The following is a 22,175-nucleotide window of genomic DNA, read 5'->3' as shown; positions in this document are numbered from 1 at the left end:
GCCCACTGGAGCTCCAAGGCTTTGTGATAAAACTTAAGGGGTTGTAGGGATTGGGGTGTCCCAAACTCAGGTGGGCAGAATGCTAGTGCCCCACAGGATCCTATCAAGTGATTTACCAAGGAAGGGACTCATGCTCAGCTGAACAAAGTTTGGCGGGGACCAGAGGGATTTCAGGAGAGGGCTCCAGAGTTAGAGGGTCAGGTTCAAATTCTGCCATTTACCAGCTGTGTGACTTGGGGCAAAATATCTACCCTTCCTGTTCCTCAGCTGTGTCATCTATAAAATGAAGATAATGAGCATCTATACCTCACAAGATGACAAGGGATTGAAACAAGAGGCTGGACGCGGTGGCTCACGCCTGTAACCCCAGCACTTTGGGAGGCTGAGGGGAGCAGATCACTTGAGGTCAGGAGTTCGAGACCAGCCTGGCTGATATGGTGAAACCCTGTATCTACTAAAAAAAAAAAAATTAGCCAGGTGTGGTGGCACACACCTGTAGTCCCAGCTACTTGGGAGGTTGAGGCAGGAGAATCACTTGAACCCGGGAGGCAGAGGTTGCAGAGAGCCAAGATCATGCCACTGCACTCCAGCCTGGGTGACAGAGTGAGGTTCTATCTCAAAAAAAAAAAGAAAAAAGAGATATTGAAACAAGATCATGAACGGTGCCTGGCATACTTCAGGCCTGCAGTAGACACTGGTTATTTTTTCAATCCTATTGGTCACGTTTCATATTATCTCTGCTTTACAGGCGAGGGAACCAAGACTCCAGAGAGGTAAGACACCTGCCCAAAGTGACAGAGCTCATAGCACAGGGCTCTGGGAAATGCTCCCATCTCCCCCTCCCCCCAGCCTCTGCCTGGCATCTGCCCTCCCCAGCGGGGACTGCCTCCCTCACTGGCCTCATGTGACCTGTTAATCGAATCCTGCACCAGCCCCGTGGATTTTTCCCATCACTCACTGGGAAGGAAGCAGATGCCCAGGAAACTGCTTAAATAACCCATGCAGCTCCGGGAAAGCCCCAGTCCTGGCTCCCAGCAGCAGCCCAGCTCCTTCTGCCCAGAAGCACCAATCTCTGAGACTGCAAAAAGGCAATGTTTAAAGGCACACGGGGACCTGTGGACGGTGACCTTCAACTCAAGCCTCCAGTGAACCCCTCCTTAGGGTTACTCACCATCCGCTTCCACCCCTGGGACTGTGGTTGTTTCCGTTAGGAGACCAGTCCCAGCCTGGATGCCCTGGCACCCTGTGCGACCTCAGGCAAGTTGCTTAACCTCTCTGACTCAGAAATCTTTTTGGAAAAGAAAAATGACCAGAATTTGGGAAGGAGTAAAGAAGCAGCAGGGTTCAGAGAATGACCTAGAAATCAGAGCCTTTTTTTTTTTTTTTTTTTTGAGACAGAGTCTCACTCTGTCACCCAGGCTGGAGTGCAGTGGCATGATCTCAGCTCATTGCAAGTTCTGCCTCCCAGGTTCATGCCATTCTCCTGCCTCAGCCTCCAGAGTAGCTGGGACTACAGGTGCCTATCACCACGCCCGGCTAATTTTTTGTATTTTTAGTAGAGATGGGGATTCACCATGTTAGTCAGGATAGTTTTGATCTCCTGACCTTGTGATCCGCCCACCTCAGCCTTCCAAAGTGCTGGGATTACAGGCGTGAGCCACCACGCCTGGCCAGAGAGCCTATTAACAACCTTGAAAGCTCTCCCTGGTAACTCTCCTGTTCCTTGCAGCACAATCTCTGCCTCAAACAAAAAGTACTAATCCCATCATCCCCTGGCTTGAAACAGTTGACCGGCTCACAGGGCCCACAAGATAAAGTACAAGCCCCTAGTGCAATGGACAGAGGTCCTGAGCAGCACCCCCTGCACCCTCCTTGACATGGCCCTGCTATTCCCTTCCCTGAGCCTCAGCACATGCCTGGAATGCCTCCTGCTTCCTGACCTAACTCTGCCTTTTCCACTGCTTGGCTTGGACACTTCCCTGGGAAGCCTCCTCGGGGCCCCTCCACCTGAATCAGGCACCGTCCACCCTTCAGTTGTTGCCCGTCCGCCTCCCTCACCAGACTAAGGGGCGCCATACCTTACTCATCTTGGAATCTCCAGTTCCTTGCCCAGTGCACAGCATTCAGTAGGTGCTCAGTAAATATGTGTTGGAAGAAGAGGAATGCAAGGACAGACAAATGAAAACAAATTAACGAAACCACAAGCTTTGGTATCCTCCTCTGCAACACGGGAATGCCGTGGGCGAAGGAGCTGGACTGCCCCCTTGGTGTCAATACTCACTCCCCACGCAGTTGTGCACCTGCTGGCCAGTGCACTGGGTCACCTCTGGGCCTCCTTCCCCTTCCATAAGGTGAAAAGCATAACAGCACCTGCACCTCACAGACTTACTGTGAGGACCAGGGGCTGATCCTCCCCAAGTGCTTAGTTCAGCGCCTGGCACTAAAAGTAAGTTCCTTGCACCCATCTTCCCCCAGTTCCCAGGCTGCCCGCCCTGGCTCCTCCTCCTCCACCAGACTATAAATATAAGAGCTCCCAGAGCTCACCTCCCTGTGGAGGGATCTCTCCTCCGAATTGTCCCTCTGGGTGGTCATACCTGTCCCCCTTATATGTTAAGGATGCCCAAGTTTGAAACTCCAGCCCAGAGGCCCTCACTACCCGCTTGGACTTCTTTGGGGTTTTGGGGTTTTTTTTTTTCTTTTTTGAGACGGAGTTTCACTCTCATTGCCCAGGCTGGAGTGCAATGGCACAGTCTCAGCTCACTGCAACCTCCACCTCCTGGGTTCAAACAATTCTCCTGCCTCAGCCTCCTGAGTAGCTGGGATGACAGGCGCCCACCACCACACCTAGCTAATTTTTGTATTTTTAGTAGAGATGGGGTTTCACCATGTTGGCCAGGCTGCTCTCAAACTCACGACCTCAAGTGATCCTCCCACCTTGGCCTCCCAAACTGCTGGGTTTACAGGTGTGAGCCACTGCACCCGGCATACCCCCTTGTACTTCTAATCAGCCTCTCAATATGAACCTGTCCCAGACCTAACCCCTGGTTTCTCCAAAAGCCATGCTCCTCACTCCCTCTTAACCACCTCCTTTCATGACACCAGCACTCACTCATATACTCAAAAGAAGAATCTAGAAGTCATGCTCAGTTCTTCTCTTTCCCTCACCCCTGTGTACAATCCACCAGAAATTCCAGCCGATTCCAGCTGATATATAACCCAAACGCAACACTTTTCTCCTATTCCACTGCCAAATGGGAACCTTTCCTTGCCTTTCCTCTAGTTCCCAGCTCCACCTCTCCACCCTGGCTCTCTACAGCCAGTTCTCCTCCCAGCAGACAAGGGATCTTTTGCAAAGGTAAATCAGTCACTCCCTGCCCTTGACCCTGCGAATGTTTGCAGTCTTGTTTGCTGGACCGTGGGTTATTGGAGCCTAAAACCTCACCTTATCTTTATATCCATCCATCACCCCACAGCACTGAGTCAAGTGCTTCCACATCATAGGCACTCAGTAAATTATTTTTGAATACATTATTGGGAAAGGTGAATTTCTTAACAGAGTTATTACTAGCTGGAATCTTGGAACTATATTTCATTAGTAAAGGTATTTATGGGAAGTAGAAAACAAACCTCCGATGGCTTCCTTTTGCACCTAGAGTAACAATCCTAACTAACACTGTCTCTTCTACACCCTCCTCTCCCCGCCATGCAGGCCCAGGCCATTCTGTTGCTCAAACAGGCCAAGTTCCTCTGGCCTCAGGGCCTTTGCATTTGCTGTAGCCCCTATCCAGAACACTTTTCCCTCAGATCCTTGCAGGGGGAGCTCCTGCTTGTCATTCAGGTCTGGCTTAAGTGTCTCTCTTCAGAGATGCCTCCCTGACCACCTGCAGATAACGAATCTTGTAACCCCTACCCCCACATACACCCTCTCTACCCTTCATCCCCAGTTATCACCGTCACACCAGTCTGTTTCCTTCACAGGATTTAATGCATAAAATGTGGTTACTTTATAAATTTGATGTGTTTGATTTTTGTCTCCTCCACCATCATATAAGACCCACGAGGCCAGGCACTGTAGCTCACACCTGTAATCATAGCACTTCGGGAGGCTGAGGTGGGAGAATCACTTGAGGTCAGGAGTTCGAGACCAGCCTGGCCAACATACTGAAACCCCATCTCTAATAAAAACACAAAAAATTAGCCAGGTGTAATGGCAGGAGCCTGTAATCCCATCTACTCAGGAGGCTGAGGCTGGAGAATCACTTGAACCCAGGAGGCAGAGGTTGCAGTGAGCCAAGATCGCACCATTGCACTCCAGCCTGGGTGACAGAGCAACACTCCATCTCAAAAAAAAAAAACCACCAGGGCAAGGTTAATGTCAGCCTGCTCACTGTTGTAACTGAAAAAGATCAGAATATGCCATCCCAGGGCCAGAAGTGGTAGTTCACATCTGTAGTGCCAGCACTTTGGGAGGCTGAGGCAGGAGGATCATTTGAGGTCAGGAGTTCAAGACAAGCCTAGCCAACATGGTGAAACCCTGTCTCTACTAAAAATACAAAAATTACCTGGGTGTGGGTGTGGTGGTATGCACCTGTAATCCCATCTACTCAGGAGGCTGAGGCTGGAGAATCACTTAAATCCAGGAGGCAGAGGATGCAGTGAGCCAAGATTGTGCTATTGCACTCCAGCCTGGGTAACAGAGCAAGACGCTGTCTCAAAAAAAAAAAAAGAATTATTTTGAGCTCAAGGTACTTGAGCAGCAGCAGATGCAGGAAGAGCTCTTTGCCTCCCCTTTTCTGCCTATAAGCAGGGCACACATTTCCCTTTGTAAAAGTGATATAAATTTCCATTTGCAAAGGTGTATCCCTCTACCTTATCTGCATAACTAACCTTACTAAACCACCCTTATCTACCATACATTCCCTAGTCACTTTCCTGAAATGCACTGCCCCTATAAGAGTCCAATCCTTTTCTTTTGTCTCCTGCTTCTCCACAATTTATCACCCTTTGTTAAAATGTTACGTAAGCTCCGGGTCTAACCGCCTCTTTGGATTTTCATTTCTTTTCTATGGAGATCCCTTACAGTAAAAAATACATATGTATGGTAACATTAAATAAAATCAATATGCCTTTTCTCCTATTAATCTGTCTTTTGTCAGTTTAATTCATAGGCTCTATCACAGAACCTAACAGGGTAGAAGAAAAGGTATTCCTCCCCTACGTGACAAAAGCCAACATTGCTAAGCGTTGACCGGGGCCAGGCACTATAATGAGCATCCTACTTGCACTTTTGTTAAATCCCCGTGCCTTATGACACAGCTACTAGTGTTATCCCTATTCTACAGATGAGAAAACAGATAAGAGAAGGGTCAGGTGAGTTGCCCAAGGCCCAACATAGAAAGAGCCCCAGCAGGGAGCAGGGTACCCCTCTACTCCCAGAACCCAATACAGCCTCTCCCTTTCTGGGCCCTAAATAGATACTTGCCAAATGAGCAAATGAATCACTGAATACATGAATGATATGCACCACAATATTGAGAAAGGCTGTCTTTAGGTGGTAAAATGATTTCCATTTTCTTCTCTCTGTATTTTCTCTGTGTTTTCTTCAGTGGTCATGCAATATATATATAACTTAAGAGTAAAACAAATGCCTATTTTAAAAGAAATTCAAAGGTTGTGGGTAATGTCTAGGTTCAGAAATATTTTTCTTCAATTTCGGGAGACTGTTATTTTCCTACTTAATTTAACCATTGTTTTTCTAGGGAAATTGAATAAAAAGCTCACATTTCCAAAGCTCACTCCAAGTCTGCCCACTTCAAACAATGAAGAGAGGGGAGTAATGAGAGCTGGCTCCCGCCTTGTATGCTAATGACTGGGATTCTGGGATGCATACCAATCAGCCAGTGACTAGAACCAGGACTTTTGCAGAGAGGAGGACACTCTGGGGGCAGGCTCTCAAGGAGAAAGGGGTTCCACAACTCAGAAATGCCGCCTCATCTTGGGCCCAACATGCCAACATGGGCTGGCACCATCACAAACCACCTGCACTGCCCTGGACTGGGGATGGATCTTCAAGAAGGTGGTGTTGGGGCCTGGTCTGAGACCACCCTCTCAACCAACAGGCCAGTGGGAAGATGAACCCCATGGCAGGGAGCTCGGTGCTGGCTCTAACCAAGTGGTGGGCAGACCCTGGGCCTGTGGCCAAGTGGTCAACTATCCTTCCCCATTTTCCATGGCATATGGGCACTGCTGCTAGGGGCTGTCAAAGGCACAGCCGAGCCAGACCGTGGGAGGGTTGGCACTGCTCAAGGAAAGACACAGAGTGGAAAGGCAGGACTCTGGGGTCAGCAGAATGTGGTGCTTCTACCTCTTGGTTGCACAACCCTGGGCAAGTTCAATGGAGGCAAAACAGAGATGATGATGCACCCCACTTCTTGGAGTAGCTGAGAACTGAGCAAGCTCCCACAAGTCATGCACTACCAAGGGGCCTGCCACTCTGCAATTATTAGCCATTAGTATTAGCTCTTTCCTGACACCAGGCCTAGGGGGCCCATGTGGATACCAGGGTTCTCATCCTTGCCCCTGAGCCACAGGGTAACAAATCCAGACTGGGCCTTGCTAACACTGGATTAAAAAACACACATTAACTCCAAACTAAGAAAGGCAAAGTGTGCTGAGATTCCAGGCATGTGACTAATCTCTCCTTCCCCTCCTCAAACGGAAAAGGAACACCGCATAAAGGAGGGGAGCATGGGACTGCAGAAAGATCTCAGCACCTGCTGGGTTCGAATCCTAACACTTATAAACACAGTGCCCTTGGATAAGTCTCTGAGACTCAATTTCCTCATCGATAAGATGGGAAAATAGGACCTACTTGCAGGATCGGCATGGAAATGAAATGAATTGATGCATGAAAAATACCTGGCACATATAGGCATAAAGTCAAAATCAGTTGCCTTTAAACAAACAAGCTCTCAATTGTCTGCCTGAATGAAAGACAGAAGCAGCTTTTCTGGTATTAATTAGCAATGGGGGAAGAACAGCAGACCCCTCTTCCCAATTAAGTTTTGTTTGGCTTGATATTAACATGGATTTTTTTTTTTTTTTCTTTTGAGAATCCACCAGTCACAGAGGCAGGGGCTAGAACAGCAGCAAGCTTTAGAACTACCAAGAAACCTTAAAGATTTTCAGGGAAGCAGGGTGATCCACACAGCATAAGGCCCCTGACAGGCGAGGTTTGGCAGACTTCCTTTGCTGGCATCCAGATGATGCTGTGCCCCCAGACTTGAGGAAGGTTCAATGCTTCCCCTGCTCTGTTTCAAACCCTGCAGACTTTTGATTCACCTGACACCAGAGTCAGACTGAGCTCTCAATAATTCATGCCTCTGAGCCTTTGCACATGCCGTTCCTTCTGGGTAGAAAAAACACACACTAACTCCCCTGGGTAGAAGGAGCAGCATGTGCAAAGACTCGGAGGCATGAACTGTTTCCCTCTCCCTACCCCATTCCCCTGCTACACTCTGCACATCCCTCCACTGTATGTAACTGTGCACGTGTCCATCTCTCAACCAGAGATCACAGGCTGTACAAGAGCAACCGTCTGCTTCTACTCTCTCATGCAGGCCCTGCATCCATATGGACAGATCATACCCACTGTTGTCTATGCCAGCTCTAGCCACCCATGTCCTGGACGTCACAACTCCACAAGCCCCAAGCTACTTAACTTGTCCACGGTCTGTCCTCAGACGCCACCGCTGTTTTTCCTCCAAGATGCCTGGGTCATCCTGAATAGGGTTATTCAATGGCAAAGTCAGCTCTCAATTAACTGAATCTCCTCCTTGTCCTGTTTCCCCTCTTCCTGGTGCACGGTAACAACTCGCGTGCTGGAGTGGAGAGCTCCCGTGATTTGAGGGCAATTTACGACCTCTATCAGCACAGCAGGCCCTGCCCAGCAGCTGCCCCTCAGCCACGAGGACACTAAGATCAGTCCTGGAGCAGCATCACATGAAAATGTAAGTTCAAAGGGAGGGACTGAGTTGTTCATTGCTGGATTCCCAGTGGTGTGCTGGTAAACAAGCTCTTCAGGGGAAAAGATTCTGATTTGCAGTGTTTGCCAATTTATATGGTATAAATATTCTCACTGTGGCCAATTTCAAGCTGCCAACATCACATCACTGAATGGAGTTGAGATATGCAGTAGCACACCACTATGTACATTACACACACACCCACACTCACACCCCCTGATATGGTTTGGCTCTGTCTCCACCCAAATCTCATCTTGAACTGTAGCTCCCATAATCCCCGCATGTCATGGGAGGGACGTGGTGGGAGGTAATTGAATCACAGGGGCAGGTTTTCCCCATGCTGTTCTCATGATAGTGAATAAGTCTCCCAAGATCTGATGGTTTTATAATGGGCAGTTCCCCTGCACAGGCTCTCTTGCCTGCCACCATGTAAGATGTGCCTTTGCTTCTCCTTCACCTTCCACCATGATTGTGAGGCCTCCCCAGCCATGTGGCTCTGTCCCCCTGGCTGAAGTGCAGTGGAGCGATCTCGGCTCACTGCAAGCTCTGCCTCCCGGGTTCCTGCCATTCTCCTGCCTCAGCCTCCCAAGTAGCTGGAACTACAGGCGCCTGCCACTGTGCCCGGCTAATTTTTTGTATTTTTAGTAGAGACGAGGTTTCACCGTGGTCTCAATCTCCTGACCTTGTGATCCGCCTGCCTCGGCCTCCCAAAGTGCTGGGATTACAGGCGTGCGCCACCACGCCCAGCAAACCTCTTTTTCTTTATAAATTACCTAGTCTCGGGTATTTCTTCCTAGCAGTATAAAAACAGCAGTATGAAAAAGAACTAATACACCCCCCAATGCACACACACACAAACACACACACACACACAAAGCAGCAAATAACCACAAATGCACAGGTAATAGAATAAAATAATTAGAAAAAAATTTGAGTATTTATTACTTTATAAAATATAATTTATGGGCTGGGCACGGTGGCTGACACCTGTAATCCCAGTCCTTTGGGAGGTTGAGGTGGACAGATCACCTCAGGTCAGGAGTTTGAGACCAGACCAGACAACATGGTGAAACCCCGTCTCCACTAAAAATACAAAAATTAGCCAGGCGTGGTGGCGGGTGCCTGTAATCCCAGCTACTTGGGAGGCTGAGGCATGAGAATCGCTTGAACGTGGGAGGCAGAGGTTGCAGTGAGCCGAGATCATGCCATTGCACTCCAGCCTAAGCGATAAGAGCCAAAACTCCAACTCAAAAAATAATAATAATAATAATATATGTATACGTATAAAATTTATGGCTGGACACAGTGGCTCATGACTGTAATTCCAGCACTTTGAGAGGCCGAGGCAGGTGGACCACCTGAGGTCAGGAGTTCAAGATCAGCCTGGCCAACATGGTGAAACCCCATCTCTACTAAAATACAAAAATCAGGCCGGGCGCAGTGGCTCAAGCCTGTAATCCTAGCACTTTGGGAGGCCGAGACGGGCGGATCACGAGGTCAAGAGATCAAGACCATCCTGGCTAACACGGTGAAACTCCATCTCTACTAAAAAAAATACAAAAAACTAGCCAGGCGAGGTGGCTGGCGCCTGTAGTCCCCGCTAATGTAGTCCCAGCTGCTCAGGAGGCTGAGGCAGGAGAATGGCGTGAACCCGGGAGGCAGAGCTTGCAGTGAGCTGAGATCCGGCCACTGCACTCCAGCCTGGGCAACAGAGCGAGACTCCGTCTCAAAAAAAAAAAAAAAATCAGCCAGGTGTGGTGGCAGGCGCTTGTAATCCCAACTACTGTAATCCCAGAGACTGAGGCAGGAGAATCACTTGAACCCAGGAGGTGGAGGTTGCAGTGAGCAGAGATCACACCATTGCACTCCAGCCTAGGCAACAAGAGTGAAACTCCATCTCAAAAATATATAATAATAGCCGGGCACAGTGGCTCACGCCTGTAATCCCAGCACTTTGGGAGGCTGAGGCAGGTGGATCACCTAAGGTCAAGAGTTTGAGACCAGCCTGGCCAACATGGTGAAATCCTGTCTTTACTAAAAATACAAAAATTAGCCAGGCATGGTGGTGGGCTCCTGTAATTCCAGCTACTTGGGAGGCTGAGGCTCCCCCTGCACTTGAAACCAGGGGGTGGAGGTTGCAGTGAGCTGAGATTGCACCACTTCACTCTAACCTGGACAAAAGAACGAGACTCCGTCTCTCTCTCTCTCTCCCTCCATATATATATATATATATATATATATATATATATATATAATTTACTTAATGATGACTGTATATACTAAAAAAAAAAAAAAATCTTTTTTGAGACAGAATTTTACTCTTGTCCCCTAGGCTGGAGTACAATGGCACAACCTCGGCTCACTGCAACCTCCACCTCCTAGGTTCAAGCAATTCTCCTGCCTCAGCCTCCTAAGTAGCTGGGATTACAGGCACGTGCCACCACACTCGGCTAATTTTTGTATTTTTAGTAGAGACAAGGTTTCACCATGTTGTCCAGGCTGGTCTCGAACTCCCGACCTCAGGTGATCTGCCTGCCTCAGCCTCCCAAAGTGTTGGGATTACAGGCGTGAGCTACCATGCCCAGTCTCAAAATTTGTTATAATGGCTGTGTTTAACAACTGGCTCATAAAATTCCTAAAATTTAGCAATCTGCTCTTATGTGTAGGTATGAGCTGGTTCCCAACTCACCACTGCCCAGGACCCAGCAGAGGCTCTATAAGGACTCCTGGGAATGTCATCAGACCAGGGTCCTGAAGGAAAATGGCTCTGATGCCCTCCACGGAGGTAGAGAGACCAAGAACTCTCTGGGACACAGCAAGGAAAGGACTGAGCTGGGCCCAAGGTGGCACCGTGGGGTGGAACAACTTTGGCATAATTGTTAAAGAACTTGATTGTCTCCTGGACTTTAGACCCCTTGGGGGCAAGAACAGTGGCTCATTCACCCGTCTAGCCTAGCCGGGTGACAGGAATACAAAAGGCACTGGAGACAGCTGTGCAGAAGAAAGCAAGGACTGAGTGGCCAGGGAGTCCCAGGCTGAGTGCTGGCTCCTTCGATGACTCGCTTCAGCAGTGACACTATATGCTCATCTTCCTCATCAGTAAAATGGGTATGAACCCATCTCCCTGCCTAATTACTAGGGTGTTGTCAAAACAAAGAGATAGCAGATATGAAAGTGCAATGTAAATCTATGTTATTACTATCTTATCATGGCATATATATCACTTACTTTATCTTTTCAAAATTAATCTAAAAAGATTACATGTATTCTTTCTACTTTATTCCTTCTCAATATATAAGAGGTACATGCTTAAATCATCTAGCCCAGCACCTGGCACTCAGCATATACTATAAATGTCTGTTAATTAATATACCATTTGTTCAAGTAACAGTACACTTTCCTCATATATATATACACATACATATACACACACACATAAATATATATATATACACACACACATATATATATATTTTAAGACAGAGTCTCCCTCTGTCACTTAAGCTATAGTACAGTGGCACAATCACAGCTCACTGCAGCCTCGAACTTCCAGGCTCAATTGATCCTCCCATCTCAGCCTCCTGAGTAGCTGGGACTACAGGCATGCACCAGCACACCCAACTAATTTTTAAGATTTTTTGTAGAGACGTGGTCTCCTGTGTTGCCCAGGCTGGTCCCGAACACCTGGGCTCAAGTGATCCTCCTACCTGAGGCTCCTAAAGTGCTGGGATTACAAGCATGAGCCACCATGCTCAATCTTCTTCTTTTTATTTTTTTTCTTTTGAGATAGAATCTCATTCTGTTACCCAGGCTGGAGTGCAGTGGCACAATCTTGGTTCACTGTAACCTCCACCTCCCGGGTTCAAGCCACCCTCCCACCTCAGCCTCCCAAATAGCTGGGATCACACCCGGCTAATTTCTGTTTTTGTTTTTGTTGTGAAATGGAATTTCACTCGTCAACCAAGCTGGAGTGCAATGGTGCGATCTCGGCTCACCGCAACCTGCACTTCCCAGGTTCAAGAGATTCTCCTGCCTCAGCCTCCAGCTGGGACTACAGGCATGTGCCACTATGCCCAGCTAATTTTATATTTTTAGTAGAAACAGGGTTTCACCATTTTGGCCAGGCTAGGCTTGAACTCCTGACCTCAGGTAATCTGCCCACCTCAGCCTGCCAAAGTGCTGGGATTACAGGCATGAGCTACTGAACCTGGCCATAATTTTTGCATTTTTAGTAAAGACAGGTTTTCACCATGTTGGCCAGGCTGATCTCAAACTTCTGACCTCAAGTGATCCACCCAACTTGGCCTCCCAAAGTGCTGGGATTACAAGTGTGAGCCACCACACCCAACCTCCTCTCATACTAACCTGGTACCTGGGCCCCAGAGCAGTCCACCAGCTTTCCCCCCTCCCCAGACTCCTCCAGAGTTAAAACTTGGAACAGAACTGACATTCATTTATTCAGCAACTATGTGTAGTGCACCCACTATGCACCAGGCACTGTTCTGAGCTGTGATCAAGGACAGACATGGTCCCTGCTCCACTGGAAGACCGTAAAAAAAAGCCCCCCGCCCCCATGACTGGGGCAGGAACCCTCAGAGCATTGGGGCTAGCCTGGCTCACTGGAGAGGAAGTAGCTCTCAAGTGAGAAATCAAAGAGGTGAAGGATGGGACCCACTTCCTGGATAGAGAGAACAGCCCGCAGAGGCTCTTTGGTGGAAGGGGAAGGGACAGGGGGCCTCAGGAAGGCAAGTGCCTGGGGACAGAGCGAGCATCATATTCGGGCACCACAGGAAGCCTTACAGGAGGGTTCTGAGCTTCACCCTGAGGGCCCGAGGAAGGGGAAGGGCAGTCCCCAGCCCACAGTCACAGGGAGCTTGGAGATTTCCGGAGGCTGACCTGCTATCTAGTCTGTGTGTCCAGGGCCTGAACACCGTGGGGGGCACAGTGCTGGGCGGATGCCAGGAAGAGCTATGCATTTTAATGAGCCTGCACAACCTGCCCTCTCTCCCCAGAATCCGAGGAGGAGCAGATGGGGCTACTGGCAGGTGGTGCGTGGCTTCCCAGTAGCATCCCTAAGGGAAGCCAAGGACTTTGGGGCAGCAATTGAGCTCCAAAGCCAGTGGGGAAGTGCAGTCCACCAGCCACCACCTCTCTGCTTGGCACTGACGCAACGCAGGGCCTCCTGGCTTTCAGGGCCAAAGGAAGATTCGAGACCCCTGCCCCAGGGCCCCGCTTTGGGAGAGGGAGGAAGAATTGTCCCCATGCTCCCTACAGTCAGGCCGACGCTCCCTCTCAGAGGCCATCCCAGACACTCCAAGGAGGCTGGTCTTCATGTAGGGCCCTCCTGTTCCAGGGAGGATCCGCACTGGCGGCTCTGCAGCCACGGCCTCCGGCTGACCCGGCATCCTCTCCTCCCACAGTCTCCTCCTGCAGGAGGCCGTCCCGTTCCGCCTCTGGGCGGGGGTCCAGGGTGGGAGAGGCTGACTTACCACAGAGGCGACAGGGGCACTCCCTGACTTCACCCGATCCCAGGGACCCCCAAGGTCAGCGCAGGAGGAGGTGGACCACAGAGGAAAGTGAGGCACAGGGTGGGGGTGGGGGGGTCCCAAACTGTCCTGACCCCAACCGGCTGGAGGCCACACACACACAAGCTGAAGCACAAAGGCCACTCGCCCTAGTAACACCAGAACTCCAGTGACACAAGAAGAGACCCACACAGAGGGGAGACGCGGGCGCGGGGCTCTCACACCCAGACACAGGGACACAGCGGCGGACACAGCCCCTGCCGGCCCACGGCGACACGCCCGGGACCTCCGGAGGACCCGGCGCCTGGAGCGCCTCCCCCGCACTCGCAGACTCGGGGACACGCGAGGATCCCGCGGAGGCAGGCCCCCGCGCTCACTCACCCGCCTCGGCCGACCGGGCCCGCGCCTTTGTCATGCGCGCCGCTCACAAAGGCGCTCGGCGGCCGGCGCCGCGCCTCCAGCTCCTCAGGCCGCCGCGGGCGCCCATGGCCGGGACGGCGCCCCCACCGCAGCCGCCGCCGCCGCCGCCGCCGCCGCCCGAGCCAATGGCCGCGCCGCCCGCCCGCCTGCGAGGTCCGGGCCGCCGGGACTGCGCCCGCGCCCGCCGCGCTCCGAGGCCTGGTCCCGCCGCCGCCGCCGTGCGCGACGCGGCGCCGCCCCCACCCGCCCGGTCCCGGGGCGCCGCGGCTGAGGTCACCGCTTAACCCCTGGTGGCCGGGGCCGCGGCCGCCGCGCCCCCTCCCTGCTCCAAGCGCGCCGCGAAGGAGATGGGGCCTCCCCCAACCCGCTGCGAGCCCCCAGCGGTCCCGGCAGCCCACCCGGCCCCCCACAGTACAGGGCGGAAACTGCGGCCCGCGGGGATGGGACCCGTCCCCGGCCACACGACGACCTCCTGGCTCCTTCACCCATCCCGGGGTTCCCGCTTCCCGCCTCCCGCTTCTCCTTCTCGCGTTCTCCCGCGGAGAGATCCCGCAGGCGCGCAGGGTGCCGGCTTCCCGGCTTCTTCCCGGCTTCAACATTTTGCCCTGAGGTTCCCCCAAATGGGTGAGAGATTCCTGGGCGGGCCCCAGGGGAAACCCTAGACTTATGACCTGCCCCTCAACCAGTCTCAGCGGCCCCCTACTGCCCTCCCACCCCCGCCATGGCAACATGGGGAACCTTGCAGCCATGCACCCTAACCTCCAAGAACAACCCTGGCGGGTTCAGGCATTGGCGGCTTTGAGACTGACAACACCCCAGTGATGTAGCCCCATTTTCCCCAGAAGAAAACTGAGGCTCAGAACTGTGAGTAACTTGGCAAAGCTCACTGAGCAGCAAAGTGCTGGGACTGAGATCCTAGCACTCCCCTGCCTTTGCAGCTCCAAAGCTGCCAAACACTAGGTACTCCCTCCTGAAATTCCAAAGAGGGCCTCTGGATATGATGCAATTAATTACAGTTATCAGGTTATTAATTAAGATTATCCGCGTTGTTGTTAAACACTCCCCCGCTACCTCTCTATTTGCAAGGAAATTCACACGCGGGCTTATCAGCAATTACTCCTGGGTTGATAATGATAAGTTCTGCAGCCTCCAAAGGGTACAGGTGCACGTAGGTTGAAATCATTTTCAGCTTGTGTTCCTTACAGCCTACAGCCGGCAAAAACTTTTTTTTTTTTTTTCTTAGTATTCCCTATTTGTCAGGCACCAACCTCAGGGGCTACCAGTGAGACAAGGAAGCAGACAGACCCCAGCCCCGCCCTCTCGGAGCTCATAGGCTTAGGAGAAGACACAAATAAACAGAAAGCTACAGTGCAGTGAGACAAGTCACACAGGCCACTCTGAAATCGTCTTATTCACCGACTTGTTGGTTTGTTTATTATCCCTCTCCACACAAGAACATAAGCACCACAGAGTTGTCCTGAGCCCCAGGCTGGGGCAACACTGGCTCATAGTAATAGGCGGTGGATATTCTTTGAGCATTTTTGCTCTGTTCCACACATCGTTCTAGGCATGCAGGAGGCATCAGTGAACACAACAGGCACGGCCCCTGCCCTGATGTGAATAAATGATGGCAGGACAGCAGACAGGAGAGATTTGGGGATGCTAGCAAAGCAGGAAGAACACTTCAGATGTCCATTGAGTGACCTCAGGCTCATGGTATTAAGCTTTGGACCAGAATATGGACTTTTGAGTCCTGCTGTCATAGCCAGAGCCAAGTACACGTGCCAGAGCCAAGTACACGTCCCAGACCAACATCGCAGTCTTACACAATTTACTCCAACCTCTTCCATGGCTATCTGGTTTTTTTTTTTTTTTTCTTTCTTTCTTTTATAAGAGACGGGGTCTTGGCTGGGCACGGTGGCTCACACCTGTAATCCCAGCACTTTGGGAGGCCAAGGCGGGCAGATCACGAGGTCAGGAGTTCAAGACTAGTCTGGCCAACATAGTGAAACCCTATCTCTACTAAAAATACACAAAAAATTAGCCGGGTGTGGTGGTGGGCGCCTGTAATCCCAGCTACTCAGGAGGCTGAGGCAGGAGAATCACGTGAATCTGGGAGGCGGAGGTTGCAGTAAGCCAAGATCATGCCACTGCACTTCAGCCTGGGTGACAGAAAGAGACACTGTCTCAAAAAAAAAAGAGACTGGGTCTTGCCCTGTGGCTCAGGCTGGCACAATCAGCTCAATGTAACCTCAAACTCCTGGGCTCAAGCAATCCTCCTGCCTCAGCCTGGGAGTAGCTGGCACTGCAGGTGTGGGCATGGTGGTGCCTGTAGTGCCTGTATTGCCAGGTAGCCATGCCTGGCTAATTTTTTTTTCTTTTTCTTTTTTTTTTTTTTTTTTTGTAGAGATGGTGGTCTTACTATGTCGTCCAGGTTGGTCTTGAACTCCTGGGCTCAAGAGATCATCCTATCTCGGCCTCCCAAAGTGCTGGGATTACAGGTGTGAGTCACCGTGCCCAGCCTCCTTTATTTTATTTCTCATCTGATCCCGAAATGTCTGACTCCTCCAGCTCAGGATGCCGTTACCTTCTATGGTTGTACTAAGTGTTACCCTCCCCTCTGAGAACCATCACAAGGCCCAGAATCCCCAGGAGGCCTTTTCACATGGCCTCCTCCATTCCCTGATCTCCCCCTCCTCTGAGCTCTCTATAGCACCTAGTCCTTTTGTTATAAGTTGGCTCTGGGTGATAACTGATTTGACGCATCTAGCTTGAGGGCAGCTATGATACAGCCTTGAGGGCAGGGGTCATGCCCCAGACCCCCATTGTCCCCCCAGAGTCCAGCACAGTTTAGGGGCATATCCTTTAGAGGATTGTAATGGATTCTAAAGGACACCCTAGAACCCTTATCAATAGAACCCTCTGGGTCTAGGGTTCCAAACCACCTGCTCATAAAACAAATTGAGTCTGCAGAAGCATTTTGTTTTGCCTATAGTGGTTTTCTTGTTGTTGTTAGTTGCCATCATTTAGTCATTGGGAGATTTCCCATAAAAAGTCAAATTGCAGCCAGGAGCAGTGGCTCATGCCTGTAATCCCAGCACTTTAGGAGGCCAAGGCAGGAGGATTGCTTGAGGCCAGGCATTTTAGACCAGGCTGGGCAACATCGGGAGACCCCCGTCTCTACAAAAATAAAAAATAAACCTAGCCAGATGCAGTAGTGCATGCCTGTAGTCCCAGTTGCTCAGGTGGCTGAGGTGGGAGGATCACTTGAGCCTAGGAGTTTGAGGCTGCAGTGAGCCATGATCCCACCACTGCACCCCAGCCTAGGCAACAGCATGACCCTGTCTCTGAAAAAAAAAAATTAAAAGCCAGATTTCTAGCTTCTCTTAACAAATCTGAAGATCTGATAATGTCAGGTCCACATTCCCCCATGGCCACACTCTGCAGGGCCCCAGGAGTGGTGGCCCTTTAGACACAGCTGTGCTCTCTACTTGTCAGTGTCACTCCCAGCCCTCTGTCACTCCTCTGATTTGAGGCCCCTCCTCTGTGATTTAGTGTTTTGATTTCATTTTCCCCCTCTACTCTCCACTTTGATGAGAAAGAATCACATCACAAAACATACGCTGGAAAATAAATAAACCTGCCGCCCTCACAGTCCAGGTCAGCCCTCAGCAGGCCACATCCTCACGTACTCTTGTCCTCCTGACATGCACCTGCCTCTTCACTCTCACTTTCCCAAAAGCACATTCTTTTTTTCTTTTTTGAAGATAGAGTGTTGCTGTGTCACTGAGGCCGGAGTACAATGATGTGATCTCGGCTCACTGTAACCTCCACCTCGCAGGCTTAAGTGACCCTCCTACCACAACCTCCTAACTGAGACTACAGGTGCACACCATCATGCCCTGCTAATTTTTGTATTTTTTTTTTTTTTTTTTTTGTAGAGATGTGGTTTCACTATGTTGCCCAAGCTGGTCTTGAACTCCTGGACTCAAGCCTCGCAAAGTGCCGAGATTACAGGTGTGAGCCATTGCGCCCTACCCCAGTTGCACACTCTAACTCCACAGCACAAATGAATGCACAGGTGTTTCTCTGAGCCTTTGCCCTAGGCTGGAATGCCCCTGACTACTCCGTCCCACAGACGCTATGGTTAATTGCTTTTTAGTGCTGTCAACATAAATAGCACCTTCTCTGGGAGCTCTTTCCAAGGACTTCCACACGGGGCCCCTGGTTCCTACCCGTAGCCTGCATTCCCTGGTCAGTGTGCCCTACCTACCATGTGTGGTGGCATGTTTGCCACGTGTCTCCTCCCCGGACTGTGAATCCACAGAGGCTGGACTCTGTTGTCTCATTCCGGGTGGTATCCCCGGCACCTGCTCCAAAACCTGCTGCAGCATAGACACGAAACAAATATGTGCTGAATAGATGAGTGGATGGGTTTCAATAGCCACAAAAGGAACAAAAAGGATTTCTGGGAACATTTCCATGTCCCAGAACATTCAATTAACCAGAATCACCCACTCAGTGAGCACTCTGGTGAGGGCAGGATTTATTGTGTAAGCAAAATCATCAATGATACATTACATCTGGATGGGACTCAGGAGTCCGTCCTCCTTGTCTCCACTGCTGACCTGGGAAAGAGGGAATGAGGGTGTACAGGGGTGGTATTTCCCTGGTCAGAGAGGCTAGGTGACCTGTCCAAGGTTGCTCAGCAATCTGGTGGAAAAGCCAAGATGGGGACCCAGGACCCTCGCTGCTGCCTCCCAGTCTGGCCCTGCTCCTACCAGTCAGTTCCATAGTGCAGGGGTCCCCAATCCCCTGGCCATGGACCAGAACCAGTCTGTGGCCTATTAGGAACCAGGCCACACAGCAGGAGGTGAGTGACAGGTAAGCAAGCTTCATCTGTATTTACAACCACTCCCATCACTCACATTACCACCTGAGCTCCGCTTCCTGTCAGATAAGCAGTGGTGGCATTAGATTCTCAGAGGACCACAAGCCCTATTGTGAACTGCACATGCGAGGGATCTAGATTGCACGCTCCTTGTGAGAATCTAATGCCTAATGATCTGTCACTGTCTCCCATCACCCCCAGATGGGACCACCTGGTTGCAGGAAAACAAGCTCAGGGCTTCCACTGAGTCTACATTATGGTGAGTTGTATAATTATTTCATTATATATTACAATGTAATAATAGAAATAAAGTGCACAATAAATGTAATGCACTTGAATCATCCCGAAACCATCCCCCAACCCCTACCGTGGAAAAATTGTCTTCCACGTCCACGAAACCAGTTCCTGATGCCAAAAAGTTTGAGGGTGATCAAAAAAGTAGATCAAAAACTTTGATCTACCTCTGCCGTAGTAGATCAAAAAGAAAGTGGCTGGGCATGGTGGCTCACAACTGTAATTTCAGTACTTTGGGAGGCCAAGGCAGACGGATCACCTGAAGTCAGGAGTTTGAGACCAGCCTGGCCAATATGGCAAAACCCTGTCTCCACTAAAAATACAAAAATTAGCTGGGCGTGGTGGCACGTGCCTGTAATCCCAGCTACTAGGGAGGCTGAGGCAGGAGAATCACTTGAACCCAGGAGGCGGAGCTTGCAGTGAGCTGAGATTGTGTCACTGCACTCCAGCCTGGGCGACAGAGCAAGACTCCTTCTCAAAAAAAAAAAAAAAAAAAAAAAAAAAAAAACAGAAAATGGGTGGGCTGGGCATGGTGGCTGGCAAGGCACAATGACTCACACGTATAATCCCATCACTTTGGGAGTCCGAGGTGGGTGGATCACTTGAGGTCAGGAGTTCGAGACCAGCCTGGCCAATATGACGAAACTTTGTCTCTACTAAAAATACAAAAATTAGCTAGGCGTGGTGGCAGCCGCCTGTAATCCCAGCTACTCAGGAAGCTGAGGCAGGAGAATCTCTTAAACCCAGGAGGCAGAGGTTGCAGTGAGCCAAGATCGCGCTGCTGTACTCCAGCCTGGGAGACTGAACAAGACTCCGTCTCAAGAAAAAGAAAGAAAGAAAGTAGGTGGATGGGAATGTGGACTTCCCAAGTCTGGATACCCGCCTTGCATAGGCAGTATGAATGGAGAGTGCCCAGCCAGCAGCCAGTCCTTGTTATGCACTACGTCATCAAGCCAATCGTGAACAGGCTAGTATCAAAGAGAGAATGGGTCACATTTTGCTTACAAATGAGGATGATAGAGTCTGTCTTACCAAGTTGAAACCCTCTTTCCATAACATTCCTGCCCCTGTTTGATAGGACAGGCATTTTGAGGGGAGCTGGGATGCACTAAGCAACCCCTAAAGCCTTCTAGGTTCTTCATAACCCAGGACCTGCATTTGGGGGGAAGCAAGCTAAGGGCAAAGACACAGCCACAGGTGTTCCAGGGGATCAGGCGGAAGGAAGCCTGACTTCCCTGAGCTGCACCTTTACGGGACTTAGTGTCAGGAGAGACCAGTCCGAGTAGCCCATTCTCCTGGTGATGTAGTGTCAAAATAACCACGGCAGGCTGGCACAGCGGCTCACACTTATAATTGCAGCACTTTGGGAAGCCAAGTTGGGAGGACTGCTTGAGCCCAAGAGTTCAAGACCAGCCTGGGCAACATAGCAAGACCCCATCTCTACAAAAATAATGATAAAATAATAGTAGCAAACGCTTAATAGCACTCTCTGTATACCAGGTTCTGTTTAAACACTTCACATGTATTAGCTCATTTAATCCTCACAGTAACCCTATAAAGTGGATACTTTTATCCCCATTTTACTGATGAGGAAACTGAGGCACAAAGACACTCTGTCCTAGCCTTGAATGTTCGTCAAGATGACCTGTTCTTACTCAGCACCCCTTCACTTGAACCACTTGAGTGGATTTTTATTCCTTGAAAGCAAAGAAGCCTATGATGAGAGGAGAGATGAATATTCAGGTGGTGCTGTTTGTCCCTGGCTACTGTCCTGGTGCAGGACGAAGGGGGCATTCCTGAGTCCTGTGCAAGGAGAGGGACCAATTAAGGCACAAGGTATCCCCAGCACCCTGCATCAGCCTTCCTGTATCTCCTAAAACAGAAAAGGCCAAGGGGGGAGGGGCGCGGGTACGGTGGCTCACACCTGTAATCCCAACACTTTGGGAGGCTGAGGCAGGCGGATTACCTGAGGTCAGGAGTTTGAGACCAGCCTCGCCAATATGGTGAAACCCCGTCTCTACTAAAAATACAAAAATCAGCTGGGTGTGGTGGTCTGCGCCTATAGTCCCAGCTACTCAGGAGGCTGAGGCAGGAGAATAGCTTGAACCTGGGGAATGGAGGTTGCAGTGAGCCAAGATCACACCACTTCACTCCAGCCTGGGCAACAGAGCGAGACTCCATCTCAAAAAAAAAAAAAAAAAAAAAAGGTCAAGGGGAAAGGGACAAAGGACAAAGCCTTAGCACAGGGTAAATGTGGGCTGGGGTATCAGAGGCAGCTGCAAACACATACAGCTCCTCTACCCAGCAGGCCAAACCCCACAGGCCCCAGGGGGCCACCTATTCCTCAGGGGTATCTGCAGCCTCCCCTAGGGATAACAGGCAAAGCACTTGGGGCTGTCTGCTGAGCCAAGGGGAGGTTGCATTTCTCGGCTTGGGGCCTGGCCAAGGAGCCAGAAAGGACAAGCAGACAAGGTCTTTGCTTCCTGGCATCAGATTACTGCTCCAACCCAGGGCTCAGAGCACCAGGCCAGGCTCCCAGGCATAAGAGTTGCTGGTCAGCTGATGGCAGACAGGGCAGAGGGCCTGTTCTAGAAGTTGCCATAAAGATAGAGGGAATGTGTCACTGGCTGCTGAGGAGAGGAAGCAGGGAGAGAGCCCAGGGGACACAGTGAACCTCCAGCCTTGCCAAGCAGACCTGGCTGGAGACTGTGGGCCAGGGCAAGAGGTCCTCAGGAGGGCAGGGCCTTGGTCTGGGCCTCGAGAGAGACTTCAGTGACACTTGGTGGGTGGGTGGCAGGGGGTGGGTGCTCAGCTCCCACTGGCTGGCCTGGGCTGTGGCAGGAGGGCCTGGCCATGGCTGCAGCCTGGCACCAGCCCCAGAAACCTTCATCATCCCACAGTTTCACTGCCCAGGGCGGGGAGGCTCCATAAGCTCCCTGGTCTCCCAGATGAAAGACGCTTTCTAAGAGTCATAAAACCATCCCCACTCAGAACAATGGGCTGTTATCCGGCTGTGTCCTT

The 22,175-nt window shown here is 50.8% G+C and overlaps 1 protein-coding gene across 7 annotated transcripts in view; it reads right to left on the bottom strand.

Annotated features, from left to right (window-relative positions):
- ARHGEF10L (Rho guanine nucleotide exchange factor 10 like) overlaps positions 1-22,175 on the bottom strand; it is a 182,075-nt gene that overhangs the window by 148,511 nt on the left and 11,389 nt on the right. For 4 of the 7 annotated variants that reach the window (XM_030912689.1, XM_030912694.1, XM_030912693.1 and 1 more), the window contains exon 1: positions 13,931-14,127. The exons of 2 other annotated variants lie outside the window; for them this stretch is intronic. The gene's annotated coding sequence lies outside the window, so the exon portion shown is untranslated. Of the gene's footprint in view, positions 1-2,078; positions 2,098-13,930; positions 14,128-22,175 lie in introns of those variants that run through there. One more of the 7 variants, XM_030912692.1, reaches the window with a different exon arrangement.

Source organism: Rhinopithecus roxellana, chromosome 12 (genome assembly GCF_007565055.1).
Source record: "Rhinopithecus roxellana isolate Shanxi Qingling chromosome 12, ASM756505v1, whole genome shotgun sequence".
Taxonomy (NCBI): Eukaryota; Metazoa; Chordata; class Mammalia; order Primates; family Cercopithecidae; genus Rhinopithecus; species Rhinopithecus roxellana.
Note: the sequence above shows the minus strand (reverse complement) of the source record. Positions and strands in the feature narration are given on the sequence as shown.